The sequence below is a fragment of the Trachemys scripta genome, chromosome 3 (genome assembly GCF_013100865.1).
Source record: "Trachemys scripta elegans isolate TJP31775 chromosome 3, CAS_Tse_1.0, whole genome shotgun sequence".
Taxonomy (NCBI): Eukaryota; Metazoa; Chordata; order Testudines; family Emydidae; genus Trachemys; species Trachemys scripta.
In genome coordinates, this window is record NC_048300.1 from 187,464,308 (window position 1) to 187,475,021 (window position 10,714).

Genomic DNA, 10,714 nt, shown 5'->3' on the forward strand with positions numbered 1-10,714 from the left:
AGGAAATTGATGTATTCTCCACCTCTTGAAACCTTCAAGGATGGATGCCTTTTTAGATGATGTGTTTTAGCAAAACACAAGTTATTGGGCTCAATATAGGAATCAGTAGGTGACCTTCTATGACCTATATAATACAGGAGGTCAGGCTAGATGTTCTAATGCAGTAGTCTCCAAACTTTTTGGATCGCGCACCCCTATCAGTAAAAAAATTTTGAGCACGCACCCCTCCCCCACCGCACCTGCTCTATCATTTTTGCTGGAAAAAAAAAAAGCAACCCGAACTGCCAAACAAACAAACAAACAAAAAGCCGCTCGGACTCCCGCCTGATGAAACAAAAAAAAAAACGCTCCTCCTGCCGCGCACCCCCAAGGATCCTCTTGCGCACCCTGCTTTGGAGACCACTGTTCTAATGGTCTCTTCTTGCCGTAAAATCTACGAATTCATGAATCACTAGTCTGTTTATGTCTCTGAGACTGATTCTGACATAGACCAAAAGTAATGGCTCATCTCCACCCTCTGCAAACTACTAGGCCATCTGTAATCAAAAATAAAGTTAAAAACAGAATGAAACACACATTTCAAAAGTGTTTTAAGGATGTAAACACCAAGGAGAGAGAGGAATTGCTGACCGTGGTAAAAGGTGTAACTTATAGCTAAAAAATAATCACTGATACCTATTTTGTTCTGTATAGGTTCTTCTACCATACTCATGATATAATGGATGGGATGAAATTAAATAAAGGTAAATTTTATCTGTGCCAAGATATATAGTGAAGGATACATTATTTTAGGCATTTAAAAGGAGACTGGAGAAGCATGAGAGAATGTTCTGTAGGGAATAATTCTGAGGTGTCAGAGCAGGGGTTAAAGGACTAAGTAGATCTTTCCTTACTGAGGACTTGGTGTCCTCCTCTTTCAGGAACCCCTTTGAAGATGCTGATTATGGTGGACATTTACCCTTAGGCAGAGGGCCTGTGCACCTTGCAAGTCCTCTGCAAGCCCTCAAGATAGGGCTTAAGTGGTAACTAGGTGGTGCAGAGTCATTGTGCTGGGCCATTACACAGGAATGAATGTAGAAATGCACATTTTAACAAGAGGAAGAAAATACAAGGCAGTTAGAGTGATTTCTGTCTGATGGCTCTTATTTTTACTTTCACTTTCCCATAGGTAATGTATGTCTAAGGCAGGTGATTAGCCTATCTGCATAGATCGGTTTTCTTTATGTCTTACACATGGCGATATAGTACTTCTCTGTAACACATGGTATCTCACATCCTTAATTATCACTCTACAGTAATTGTCTTGCCTTGGCAAAAAAAAAAAAAAAGTACACATGATATTCAATGCCAACGAGCCTTCTTCAAAATTTATGATTAAGGTATTGTGTATTTTCTCAACATGAGAATTTGCTTGTATCCTTGAGGGATTCACCCTGCCACACGTGTCTCCTCCATGGCAGATATTTCGTTGTTAATCGCACTCTGAATCAGCATTCTGGCCTGATTACACCGGTCAATGAAATTCCACTGGCCTCAGTAGAATTCCTGAGTTACACAGATATAAGCGAGAAATGAATCATGCTCTCTGAGTTTATAGAAAGAACACTGGCTACATTTTATAGCACAGAGAGGGCCTTTAAGATTCAATACTAACTTTAAAATCCATGTTGACTAGTATTCCAAGAGCCTGAGGCTACATTCTTAATGCATTTCTTTTAAAAAGTGTATGAGGTAAAACTCTGTGGCCTTTGATTAATTTTTGCCACAGAATTATCACTGTGGACTTTTCAATATGGACTGTTAATCACTGCCCTAAGCAGGAGTTCTTTATTAGATTAAATCTGCACTGAATTACAATCAGGCTTCCAGTGAGACACTCAGCAGCTAGAAAGATATGGAAATATTAACTACTGGGCACTTTTTTGGTGTATTCTTTTTAGTCAGCATATGGATTCCTATCACCTTCTCAGCTTTTACTCTGACAAAAGTTCTCAGGCAAACTTATAGGGTATCATTTCCAAAAGATGCCTCACTGACTAGGAGCCTAAGTTCCATTTTCAAAGTGTCTAAGAGCCAGATGTACACAGGTATTTAGGCACCTAAAGATTAAGACAGACACCTAGTGGGATTTTCAAAAGTACCTAGGTGCTCCCTTTGATGTCAATGGGCTTTAGGCATGTAGGTACTTCTAAAAATCCCACTAGCCTCTTATCTGCATCTTTAGGCACCTATATACCTTTAAAAATCTGGCCTATACCTCTTAAGTCCCACTGGAAATCATATATTAATTAAAAACAAACTATAAACACACAAACATAAGCAGCACCAACCGAGGGATAGCCCCAGGAGACATGGTGGCCCACAGATACCTCTCTGAGGCAAAATCCTTTCCCTGCTCTGTTCTTACTCCAAGGGAGCATCTCTTGTAAGGCACTGCATCCCTTGAGAGGACACAGCTTACTTCCCTTCATGCCTGGCCTAAGCTCTGTCCATCTAGTGGAGAGGTGGAGCCCAGGCTTTCTCCACCCATTCCCCATCCACTTCCTTGGAGGAGCAATATCCAGAGAAGAGGAGGGGCCTGCTCCAAAGCCCATTGACGTCCGTGGGCTTTGGCCCAGGCTTCAGATCCAGATCCACAGTCATTGTGGGTTCTATTCAGCTAAGCAGAGGGTTGGATAGGCTGTCTACTCCCCCACTTCTTCAGATGACACAAGGGCACAATTTAGCCCTCAAATATCAGCATCTCAGGAAAATATAAAAAGAAAGGAAGGAAGGAAACATGAGACATCCCCCTCTTCCCCCTTCCCCCCCCAAAAAAAACCTGATGATAATCAATGCACATACTTAGAAAAAGAAACACGTTTTTTCTGCTGTTCAATAATAATAGAAGTTCAGGTTTAGCTGCTGTATAATCCCAATAAAATAATATTGTGTTAACGTAACATCTTTTCATTTTGAAGGCTCGACATGAGGGATAGAAAGAAAAAAGCCCAGCCAATGGGTAATGGTGCCAGGGCTGTGGGGAAAAAAATCACTTAATGTCTCTATGCTGTAGCTACCCCAGGAAAGGTGGGGGAAATAATAATAAATTACGTTTGTGCCCCAGCCCTCACATCTGCCCTAGTCCCACATCAAATCTACATACCCAGCCATACAATAATTGTGCACCTCTTCCCCATAGACCCTCAGCCCCAGATCTTCCCCTTGCTGCCCCCCGCCCAAGCACATCTCTCCTCCACCTGCACTTCTTCCCAGGTCTGGCAGCTCCAACGGGATTTCACACACACAAACCCCTGCCTGGGGGGAGAACAGCTCATCCGAAGTTTTCCTCTCCACCTTTCCAGGCCTGGTGGTGTAGCATTAGAGAGCAGAAGGGGAAGGCGCAAAAAGAATCTCCAAGCCATTTTTCACGGGAGGGCACGCAGGGAGGAGGGACCCGGGCTGCCTTGCACTGCTGGATTCTTTCTGCTTCCTGCCTCCCTTCCCCATCGGGAAAATCATTTTGGCTGCTCCCTCTTGCCCATCCCCCCCAAATCCACAAAACTTCTCTCAGCTCCTGAAAGGCGAGGGAGGAGTTCTGCCTGCCTCCTGCAGCGGCTGCGATTGGCTGTTCTTTCCCCTGGGCTGTCTGCGTTGTGAAGGCTGGAGCTTCTTGGCTCCACAGTCTTCAAAAGCTCATGATTTGTGAAAGTTGGCAACACTGCTTTGAAATCAGATCTCTATGAAGATGCCTGCGAGGCTTCACGATGCTCCCCACACCACAACCTCTCCCTGCCTCCCCTTTGTCATTTTCATAGCTCAGTTGTGCCCTACTGAGTCACACTGATAGCACTGTGGCTAGTGGCCCACTAGCCCCATTCCGTGGGATCTATCCCCCCCCACTCAGTCCCCCTCCTCCCAAATCCCTCTCCACAGTGGCCTCTTCTATTCTCCCTGTCCCATCTTTAATGGGTCCTTCTACCTCCTTGTGGGTATTCCCCTTCTTTTCCTTCCTTGTCCTATTTCCATCTCCTTTGGGGCTCCCTCTTCCTCTCCTCCCCACCCTAGTGCCTCTTCTTTCTCCTAGTGGGGGTGAAGCAAAGTTACTGTGATTGGTAGCCGGTCGGTTCCCTGCCTGTGGAAGCCATCAGGGTAGGCAGTGAGGAAAAAACAGAGAAAAAGACAGGCAGTTTCTAGCAGCCCAGCAGCAGCCTGTAGTGGCCAGAGGTGAGAACTGTAGTGCATTTTCTTGTCTGTTATACTCAGGACAGATATGGGGATCCAGAAGGGAGAGAGGAAAACCTGGGAATGTCCTGCCTAAATCAGGGCTGTTGGCAAGTCTGCATGAACGCACCATGTACTGCCATGCAGCTCCAGCAATAAGGAAGTCTTTCATTATCACACTGTCATTCCCAAATGGAGAGAAAACTTTTCTACAGAATGGATAGTAGAGAATTAATGAGTTGCTTCTTGGCAGTTTGTAACCATAAGGCTTGTGTTACACGCTTAGTCAATGATTTTATTCCCCATTAATCAGCACTTGTTCCATTCATTATGCAGAAATGTCTCTTCTGGAGATCATTGGCACTCAAATGGGAACTCTCATAATGATAATAATAATAGTTCATAACAACTTTTAATTCATATAGTCACACGTGCCTTGAGGCTTTTGAATGCCTCCAGAGAAACAAACCAACCTACATACAGTCACAATCCGCCAACCTCCCTGAATATCTCCTACCGCAGGAGCTACTCTGTAATTCTGTATCCCTCCTCTCCCTGCAATAGACACAACTGCAACAGAAATTGAAAAGAGAATCAAACCAGTCTTATTGATGGAGAAGCCACATTATAAACTTCTACACACACAGTGCTCATTCAGGCTCTGAAAATCATGAGTCCCCTTTGTCTCACTGATTTAAAGCTGTCTGAAAGGAGCAGTTGCGGATTCCTTTAGTGTAGGGAAATCATCAGGTGACTTGAGGCTGGGCTGGGAGGTGTTGTGTTAGCTCTGGGTGGATAAAGCCAGAATGCAAAGCACCTTAGAAATCCTGGATGGCAGAGTGGTGCACACCTGGTGGGGTCTGGCCCGACAAGTCTAGCATTCCCTAACTTATGCCACTATGCCAGGAGCTCTCAACCTGTGGCCTCTGGAGCCATTTTGGGGGTGTGGGGAGGGAGGAATCAGACAATGAGACTAATGCAGCACGTTATTGGAAAGTAGGGTGACCAGATGTCCCGATTTTATAGGGACAGTCCTGATATTTGGGGCTTTTTCTTGTATAGGCTCCTATTACCCCCCACCCCCATCCCGATTTCTCACACTTGCTATCTGGTCAGCCTATTGGAAAGGTGTGATCCATTATGATGGAGTCTGCAGAAAGAAGAGATAAATAGAGTTAGATTGCCCTATGCAATCACCTGAGCAGAACAGACATCAGTGAGCCCACAGTATTTCACTATATATGGAAATAAGTATGCATGACACTGTGGCAACTGTAACAACCCGCATGGAACTTGTAGGGAGGAGCACAAGTTGCAGAGGGAAGAGTTTGGAGGAGGCACCAGGAAGTCAGTTGATGTGCATGTGATTTGAATGCTAACTTCAGTTGTGTTTACTTTTAGTAACATGGCATCCTCTATGTTACTACCCAGCATGTGGCATGTGCCACATGATGGCAGTGGTAGGTCTAATGACATGTCCTGCAACAAAGAGAGCGTGATTAACTGGAAAACAAAGCAGCATCTAGAGACAGAGCAGGCAGGCAGCATGGAGGGTCTCAGACCTCTGGGAATGCTAGAGTCCCAAACAACAGTCTTGCATAAGCATAGAAACCATGGAAGCACGAACTGAATCTATATACAGAGCTGACCATAGGGGATAAAGATGAGAAAATGAAGATAAAGCTAGTTTTACTCTTTCATTGAGGAAAAAGGATGAGAAGCTATTGAGACACTGTGGCTGGGAATTATGCCTGAAACACTGAAACAGCTGATAAAAGTGTTTGATGAGTACCATGACTACAGAGACAGACTATGGATAGATGCTGGGGTTTTCCCCCCAAAAACCAAGAAGCAGAAGAAGGAATAGGCACTTACATTACAGAGCTGAGAACTCTGGCATCCACCTGTAACTTTGAAGACTTTAAAGATTTGCTAGATGGAGACAGGATCATTTGTGAGGCATGGACAACCTGTTTAGAGAAGCAGATCTAGCCCTAAAGAAATGCCTCCCAAACAGCTAGGGCAGCTGAACTGTGCAGGAAAAGGGTCAAAACAATGACAGCCATTAGTGCAGAACAAGGACACAGGCTCAGGCTAAAGGAACCCAGGAAGCAGATCAAGAACAGATCAATCAAGAATCCAGGCATCATGGTCCACTGTTGATACTGTGGAAAACAATATGAGTGACAGAAATAAAAATGCCCAGCTTATGTGCAACAGTGCAAGTGGTGTGGGAAATAGAACCACCTTATGACCCAATGCTGAAGCTTCCTCAGAAAGAAAAAAGCAGAGATATTAGACTGGGAAAATGTATCCACCTGCTTAACTACCCTGGCAGTTAGGAAGTTTTCCTAATGTTCAACCTAAACCTCCCTTGCTGCAATGTAAGACTATGGCTTCTTGTCCTATCCTCAGAGGTTTTCTCCCTCCTCCTTTTAACAACCTTTTATGCACTTGAAAACTGTTATCATGTCCCCCTTCAGTCTTCTCCAGACTAAGCAAACCCATTTTTTCCAATCTTCCCTCATAAGTCATGTTTTCTAGACCTTTAATCATTTTTGTTGTTCTACTCTGGACTTTCTCCAATTTGTCCACACCTTTGCTGAAAGGTGGCTGAAAGAAATTGACAAAATACTTCAGCTGAGGCCTTATCAGCACAGAGTAGAACAGAAGAATTACTTCTCATGTCTTGCTTACAACACTTTTGCCAATATATACAAGAATGATGTTTGCTTTTTTTTGCAACAATGTTACACTGTTGACTCATATTTAGCTTGTAGTTCACTATAAACCCCAAATCTCTTTCTGCAATACTCCTTCCTAGGCAGTCATTTCCCATTTTCTATGTGTGTGGTTGATTGTTCCTTCCTAAGTGGAGTACTTTGCATTTAATTGTTTAATTTCATTCTATTTACTTCAGACCATTTATCTAGTTTGTCCAGATCATTTTTAATATTGCAACCCCTCCCAGCTTGGTATTATCCACAAACTTTAGAAGTGTACTCTCTATGTCATTATCTAAATCATTTTGATGAACATATTGAACAGAACTTGATCACATGTACTGCTTCCCCCCATCCACAGGTCTTGTTACCCTATCAAAGAAAGCTATTAGGTTGGTCTGACATGATTTTTTCTTGACAAATCCATGCTAGCTGTTAATTATCCTTTATTATCTTCCAGGTGTTTGCAAACTGATTGCTTGATTATTTGCTCCATTATCTTTGTGGGTACTGAAGTTAAGCTGACTGGTCTGTAATTCCCCAGGTTGTCCTTATTCCCCTTTTCAAATATTGGCACTATATTTGCCCTCTTCCCGTCCTCTGAAATCTCTTCCATCTTCCATGAGTTTTCAACGATAATCGCTAATGGCTCAGATATCTCCTCAGTCAGCTCCTTGAGTATTCTAGGATGTATTTCACCAGGCCCTGGTGATTTGAAGACATTTAACTTGTCTAAGTGATTTTTAACTTGTTCTTTCCCTATTTTAGCCTCAGATCCTACTTCATTTTCACTGGTTTATACTTATCTTAGATAAAACTTTTTGGTGAAAACTGAAACAAAAACATCATTTAGCACTTCTGCCATTTCTACATTTTCTGTTATTGTCTTTCTCCCCTCATTGAGTAACAGGTCTACCCTGTACTTGGTCTACCTCTTGCTTCTAATGTATTTGTAGAATGTTTTATTGTTACCCTTTATGTCTCTAGCTAGTTTCATCTTGTTCTGTGCCTTGGCCTTTCAAATTTTGTCCCTACATTCTTGTGCTGTTTGTTTATATTTATTCTTTGTAATTTGACCTAGTTTCCACTTTTTGTAGTACTCATTTTTGAGTGTCAGATCACTGAAGATCTCCTGGTTAAGCTAGTGTATTCTCTTGCCATACTTCCTATCTTTCCTATGCAGTGGGATAGTTTGCTCTTGTGTCTTTAATAATGTCTTTTTGAAAAACTGTCAACTCTCTCAAACTGTTTTTCCCCTTAGACTTTCTTCATGGGATCTTACCTACCAAGTCCCTGAGTGTGCTTTCTTGAAATCCATTGTCTTTATTCTCCTGTTTTTCCTCCTTCCATTCCTTGGAATCATGATTTCATGATCACTTTCACCCAAGCTGCCTTCCACTTTCAAATTCTCAACCAGTTCCTCCCTATTTGTCAAAATCAAGTCTAGAACAGCCTCTCCCCTAGTTGCTTTTTCCACCTTCTGGAATAAAAAAAAATGTCTTCAATCCATTCCAAGAACTTGTTGGATAATCTGTGCTCTTCTTTATTGTTTTCCAACAGATGTCTGAGTAATTGAAGTCCCCAACCAGCACCAAGTCCTGTGCTTTGAATAATGTTCTTATTTGCTTAAAAAAAAAAAAAGTCTCATCCATCTGGTTATGTGGTCTGTAGTAGATCCCTACCACGACAGCACCCTTGTTTTTTCCCCTTTTATCTTTACCCAGAGACTTTCAACAAATCTGTCTCAACATCAGTCCAGGTATATACATCTTTTTTCTCCTGCCTGTCCTTCCTGAGCAAGCTGTACCCTTCTATACCAATATTTCAGTCATGTGTATTATCCCACCAAGTCTCTGTGATACCAACTATGTCATAGTTGTGTTTATTCACTAGCTTTTCTAGTTCTTCCTGTTTATTACCCATGCCTTCTTGCATTAGCACACAGAAATGATGATGTATACTAAAACCATTCTGGGGCCAGCGGGCAAATGTAGGCTGTCAATAATAAACGCATGAAACAAGACATTATCGCTTGGAGTTTTTAAATAGTTGACTCCCAGGAGTACCAAAGACTGCTGGGCAGTAGGGCACTGCAAACAACAGATTTGATTTCAGTACAACACCAGAATATCCTCAATGTGAGACAAGTGGAAGAACAGTCACGATATGGCCTCTCCAGCAATCTAACAGAATAGAAGCACATATTTCAAGGCGATGGACACGTAGAGGGCAAGCTGAGATTAGAAATAGACCCCCATGTGAAGCTCGTGAGATGTAGAATTCCCTTAACCCTAGTGGAGCCACAGAAGAAGAAGCTGACAACCGGTCTAAAAAAAGAGGTATCATTTTACATGCTGAAGCTAGCACAGAGTGGATCAACAGCCTAGCAGCGATAAGAAAACCATCAGGTGAACTGGGGATCTGCATTGATCCACAACCACTTAACGGAGCATTGAAAAGAAGTTACTACCCATTACCAACAATTCAAGACATACTACCCGATTTGTCTACAGCAAAAGTGTTCACTGTCTGTGATGTCGAGAATGGGTTCTGGCACATAAAGCAAAGATGAGTCATCCAGCCACATGACAACCTTTGCTACATCTTTTCTCAGGTACTGCTGGGTACGGATGCCTATGGGCATCAGCCCATCGCAGATATGTTCCAGTCTACACTGAACCAGACACTAGAAGAACTTCCAGGCTAAAAGACAGTAGCTGATGACATTCTTATTGTAGGAGGATGTGTCAAGAAAAACGGCAATTCGGGACCATGATATCAAGCTGCAACAACTCCTAAACAGGTGCTGAGAACAGAATAGTAGGCTGAATGCAGACAAGCTGAAGCTGAGAAGAACTGAAGTTCTCTATATCATACATCCGCTGGACTCCAGACGGACCCTGAGAAACTGAGGGCAGTTAAGGAAATGCCCACACCAAAGGATGTGTATGGAATCCAGTAATTTGTAAGGATGTCCACCTATCTTTCCAGATTATGCACACACCTATCAGAAGCCTGTGAACCCTTGAGACACTTAACACCCAATGATGAAGGCTGGGAATGGTCAGAGAGACCCAAGAACAGACATTTTAAAAAGTAAAGAAAATCATAAGGGAGGCACCTGTGGAGTAGCTAGAGCTACAGTGCGATGCCTCAGAAGGAGGCTAGGAGCAGGACTGATGCGAAGCCAGCAGCCCATAGCATTTACTAGTAGAGCACTGACAGACACAGAAATGGGGTATGCTCAGGCAGGAAAGGAGCTGCTGGCTGTGCTTTCTGGAATGGAATGATTCCATCCGCTCACTTTCAGGCACCAGGTGGAGGTGCAGTGTGATCATCAGCCATATGCCATCCGACTGAGTTCCTGGTGCCTCCTCCAACTTTCCCTCCTGCAATCTGTGCTATTTCCTCGAAGTTCAATGCAGTTTGTTACAGTGATGGGCACAGGCTAAGAGCCTGAGTAGACTAGAATAGGCCATATTCTAAGCTGGTGTCGAAAAAAATAGCTCCATTGATTTCAATGGCCTGACATTTTCAACCATATATAGATGTGTGTGCATATGTATCTTGTGCTATTTTTTCTACAATGCTGAAAAACTATGCAGAGAATATGATCATAGCTCTCCAATGTCCTACCTTTTAAGGGATATCACTCATTTTAGATTCAAAGTTATTCACATTCTTTACAATTTTGGGGTCCCCATGTTTTATGACTGTAAATTATTTTCATCAGAATTAAAGAAACATGAAAATGAGGTTGTAGAAAGTTGTTTACTCTAAAGGGATGT

General features: G+C 42.8%; 1 pseudogene; it reads right to left on the reverse strand.

The window, feature by feature from the left end:
- Positions 1 to 7,258: 7,258 nt before the first annotated feature.
- Positions 7,259 to 9,570, reverse strand: LOC117875537 (annotated as a pseudogene).
- Positions 9,571 to 10,714: the final 1,144 nt, after the last annotated feature.